Raw genomic sequence first — 5,365 nt, 5'->3', positions numbered from 1 at the left:
TGACATATTCCATTCGAATGCGACAGAAAAAAGTCTCTGGGAAAGACGACGTATTTCTCGTGGAAACATGTGGGTGGATTACGGTGTGTATGGAAGTATATAGGCAATTTTTATCTGCCTGTGAGAATGGGATAGATGGTTAATCGATAATACTGATGTGAGGTACCCTCCACTATGCACTGAATAGCTGCTTGCAGTGTATTTGTTTTGGATGTGGAATGATCGTAGGCGATGGAATTGTCTGCAGGCAAACATGTGGAGTTGGTAGCTGACCTGAATGGCTCTGAGCACTTTGCGACTTAACTTCTAAGTCATCAGTCGCCAAGAACTTAGAACTAATTAAACCTAACTAACCTAAGGACATCACACACATCCATGCCCGAGGCAGGATTCGAACCTGCGACCGTAGCGGTCGCTCGGCTCCAGACTGTAGCGCCTAGAACCGCACGGCCACTCCGGCCGGCCCTGACCTGAATGTAACTAATCTAGTGCACATTAGTAGGATTAGAAATCTCTTACACTGTCATCGGGAGCGTTAACTGTCCCATATGTCTAGCAGTAAGCATCTGGAGCAAGCTGAAGTACACTACTTACCATTAAAATTGCTACACCACGAAGATGACGTGCTGCAGACGCGAAATTTAACCGACAGGAAGAAGATGCTGTGATATGCAAATGATTAGCTTTTCAGAGCATTCACACAAGGTTGGTACCGGTGGCGACACCTGCAATGTGCTGACATGAGGAAAGTTTGCAACCGATTTCTCATACACAAGCAGCAGTTGACCGGCGTTGCCTGGTGAAACGTTGTTGTGATGACTCGTGTAAGGAGGAGAAAAGCGTACCATCGCGTTTCCGACTTTGATAAAGGTCGGATTGTAGCCTATCGCGATTGCGGTTTATCGTATCGTGACATTGCTACTCGCTTTTGTCGAGATCCAATGACTGATACCAGAATATGGAATCGGTGGGTTCAGGAGGATAATACGGAACGCCGTGCTGGATCCCAACGGCCTCGTATCACTAGCTGTCGAGATGACAGGCATCTTATCCACATGGCTGTAACGGTTCGTGCAGCCACGCCTCGATCCCTGACTCAACAGATGGGGACGTTTGCAAGACATGCAAGACAACAACCATCTGCACGAACAGTTCGACGACGTATGCAGCAGCATAGACTATCAGCTCGGAGACGATGGCTGCAGTTACCCTTGACGCTGTATCACAGACAGCAGCGCCTGCGATGGTGTACTCAACGATGAACCTGGGTGCACGAATGGCAAAACGTCATTTTTTTCGGATGAATCCAGGTCCTGTTTACAGCTTCATGATGGTCGCATCAGTGTTTGGCGACATCGCTGTGAACGCACATTGGAAGCGTGTATTCGTCATCGCCATACTGGCTTATCACCCGGCGTGATGGTATGGGGTGCCATTGGTTACACGTCGCGGTCACCTCTTGTTGGCATTGAAGGCACTTTGAACAGTGGACGTTACATTTCAGATGTGTTACGACTCGTGGCTCTACCCCTCATTCGATCGCTGCGAAACCCTACATTCCAGCAGGATAATGCACGACAGCATGTTGCAGGTCATGTACGGGCCTTTCTGGATACAGAAAATGTTAGACTGCTGCCCTCGCCAGCGCATTCTCCAGATCTCTCACCAATTGAAAACGTCTGGTCAATGGTGGCCGAGCAACTGGCTCGTCACAATACGCCAGTCACTGCTCTTGATGAACTGTGGTATCGTGTTGAAGCTGTATGGGCAGCTGTACCTGTACACGCCATCGAAGCCCTGTTTGACTCAATGCCCAGGCGCATCCAGGCCGTTATTACGGCCAGAGGTGGTTGTTCTGAGTACTGATTTCTCAGGATCTATGCACCCAAATTGCGTGAAAATGTAATCATATGTCAGTTCTAGTATAATATCTTTCTCCAATGAATACCAGTTTATCATCTGCATTTCTTCTTGGTGTAGCAATTTTAATGGCCAGTTAGTGTAGAATGTATAAGCTTGGTTCGGATTAATTTGCTGAAATCTTAAGATAATCAATCTATACACTAAGAACTGACAAGTCGATGAGCTAAGCCAGAAGAATATGTCAGGCTCAAACTCTGCATGTATTTTTAATGGGGGGTGTGATCCGCCAACTAAGGTGCACTTGCGTAGGAGGCGAGTGAGTGCAAATCCCGTCGGTATGTCATCTAGAAGCTGTTGCACCACAATTCGGATCGAGGTGTAAGAGGTATTAAGATGACTGCAGTTGTAAATAGTCTTCACGGGTTTGCCGCCGGATCACATTGTGCAAATTCCACAGTATTTCCTCGGAGCAACTGACCGACATCTTCAGTTGGTTCAAACTTTCTCGTGGCTAGGTACCACTGACGGTATGAGCACACCGGTCGATCCGGCGGCAAACCCGTGAAGACTATTGACAACACATCCGCCGGGAAAGCTTGAAGAGTCACATGACTGCTGTTGCTGGAGGACACATCGACATTGATTTGGTCTGGCATGTACTTGTTTGTTAATTGGCTCTCGATGTACGATAGGTGGATAACCGTGTATGAAATGGGTTTGCTTCTAAATAAATAACTATCCCTATGAATATGCATAATACTCATGTGGATATACTCTGTGCTAGATGAAATACAGTGTTATGCTCAGTCAACTATCAAGCAGCATGTGGGGGCAAAAAAAAAAAAAAAAAAAAAAAAGTTGTGACGAAGTCCTGAATCTCCCCCTTGTCTTGCAGATCTCTGAATTATGCATGGAGGTGTGAGGCTGTTGCACCGATGTACATAATAAAAAGAATAACGTATTGGAAGCTCTGTTACACTGTTAGATTCGTGTTATGGAGGTAAGCTCCATTTGAAGAAAACGTGACGATTTCTCACAAAACGCTATGCTATCAACGAAGACTCTGACACCATTACACTGACATATTTCTGTAGTACTAATGTTATAAATACGATAAAGGATGTTAGGACATGTGCAGAAGGATATTTGTAAACAATCGTTCGATATCGATGATTTGTTGGTGTCATGCTTCTGATTTCTTTGTGCAGTCCGCGTATATTCTGTACGTTTTCTCGTTGAGATAGCTCTCTACCCAATCAGTGACGAGTGGAGGATTAGACAGCCTTTTAATGGAACAGTGCTGGCTGTACGTGTTGGTATTTTTAGAGAATTAGCAGGGGTCTGTGACTTGGTAGGAGACATCTCTTACTCGTCGAAATCAGCTGGATTCAAATGATTTATGAAATGATAATTAAATAGACACCCTAGCTGCAAGCAGGCGTTGATACACTTCATTAGGGACATGTTGAAAATGTGTGCCCCGACCGGGACTCGAACCCGGGATCTCCTGCTTACATGGCAGACGCTCTATCCATCTGAGCCACCGCGGGCACAGAGGATAGTGCGCCTGCAGGGACTTATCCCTTGCACGCTCCCCGTGAGATCCACATTCCCAACATGTCCACAACACTACATTCGTAGTGCGCCTAATAGAAGTGTATCAACGCCTGCTTGCAGCTAGGGTGTCTATTTAATTATCATTTCATTTCTAGCAAAGCTGCATGGTCATCCACGGTAACTGTTCTTTCGGGAACAGATACTACCGTCATATATATAGTTACAAATGATTTATATCGAAGACTGGGAGATCATGACGAATAGTTGTGAGGTGAGCTCTATACCTCTTCTTCTAAGTGTTGTGGGAAAACATACTACAGCCTCTCACACACGTCTCCCGAAGTGCCTGCACTGGAAAATTAGGAGCTAATACCGAGAGACAATCAGCAGCAGACGTTCCGTCTTTTTTTCCTACAAATAAGAGAAAGCATTCTTCTGTGATTTCTGTGTGCGGTAATAGATAGACTAGATTTACGTCTACATCTACATGCATACCTCGCGAGCAATAGTACGGTGCGCGGCGGAGGGTGCCCTGTACCGCTACTACTGATTTCCTTCCCTAATCCACTCGCAAATAGAGTGAGGGGAAAAAATGACTATCTATATACCTCCATACGAGCGCAAATTTCTCGTATCTTGTCTTTGTGATCCTTACGCGAATGTATGTTGGTGATAGTAGAATCCTTCTGCAGTCACCTTCAAATTTCGGTTCTCAATAGTGTTCCTCCAAAAAAAAAAAAAAAAAAAAAAAAAAAAGCCTTCACTCCATGGATTCCCATTTCAATTATCGAAACTTCCACCCACTAATTTGGCATGAACCAATAGGACAGCTCCCACAGGGCAGTATTCTGAGGTAAACCCACGTCTGTAGGCTGGTACACCTTTTGGATGGGATGGTCAGTAGACTGGTATTTTACTACTGTTCACTGGCTCAGCCTTTTTGGCATATTTCATAAGCATATCTCAGAACGTTTCGGTTTTCAGGTGGCAGGAGGTTCAACATCTTGGTATTTATCCCAGTGACATTGCTTCTGAGAAGCACTTTTGCGAGTGTGAAATCATTAACAGCTGTCCAGCAGGGCGACTGGAGACTTGTCGGCCGCAAGCGGTACAGCCCCATCGAGCAGGAAGACAATCGCGACCCATTGGCGGCGGTCACAGCTGTTCGCAAGCGATCTGATGGCGAGGGCAGGGATCGGAAATGATTGCCTAGCCTATGGAAAGCCCCAAGAGACGTCACACCAGCGTCTGTAATGGTTACCTGGCGAGTGTAATCTGACTGCAGGAAAAAAATTACTCACCGTCACAGGGACTCTCATGATCTGTTTAATTAATTAGTCTATATATTTGATATGAATGAAGTGCTGCCGGGTGGGTAGAAGCTTCAAAATGGTTCAAATGGCTCTGAGCACTATGAGACTTAACATCTGAGGTCATCAGTCCCCTAGAACTTAGAACAACTTAAACCTAACTAACCTGAGGACATCACACACATCGATGCCCGAGGCAGGATTCGAAACAGCGACCGTAGCGGTCGCGCGGTTCCAGACCGAAGCGCCTAGAACCGCTCTGCCGCAGCGGCCGGCTGTATAGCAGCGATTGCAAGAGTGCCATAGATATGATTCGTGAGGGTTATTGGTAATCAGGCGTTTATTCGTTGCGACAAGATCTTTTAACGAAATTTCAATGTCCCACCCACACAAGAGAGAGATGGACATGTAATAAAACCAGCTGTATTACCGAATTTATAACCTGATATGTAGCACTAACCTGAAATTTAGAACTGCTCTATTGTCCTACCTAAAGAGACTTCCTAGGTGACGTGGCATCTGAATAATTCAAGAGAGTTCGAAAGTGAGCAGGCATCCTGTGTAAGAGGTAGACCATTTTCTTAGCACTTCATCGTGACTCGCAGCGAGATTAATATTCTACTCCTGTGATGCAG

At 45.7% G+C, this 5,365-nt stretch overlaps 1 non-coding gene across 1 annotated transcript; it reads right to left on the bottom strand.

Moving 5' to 3' along the window:
- Window positions 1-3,339: 3,339 nt before the first annotated feature.
- Window positions 3,340-3,414, bottom strand: Trnat-ugu (transfer RNA threonine (anticodon UGU)). The gene has a single exon. It is a non-coding gene; the product is annotated as a tRNA-Thr (tRNA).
- Window positions 3,415-5,365: the final 1,951 nt, after the last annotated feature.

This window comes from Schistocerca nitens, chromosome 4 (genome assembly GCF_023898315.1).
Source record: "Schistocerca nitens isolate TAMUIC-IGC-003100 chromosome 4, iqSchNite1.1, whole genome shotgun sequence".
In the NCBI taxonomy this organism is placed as follows: domain Eukaryota; kingdom Metazoa; phylum Arthropoda; class Insecta; order Orthoptera; family Acrididae; genus Schistocerca; species Schistocerca nitens.
Note: the sequence above shows the minus strand (reverse complement) of the source record. Positions and strands in the feature narration are given on the sequence as shown.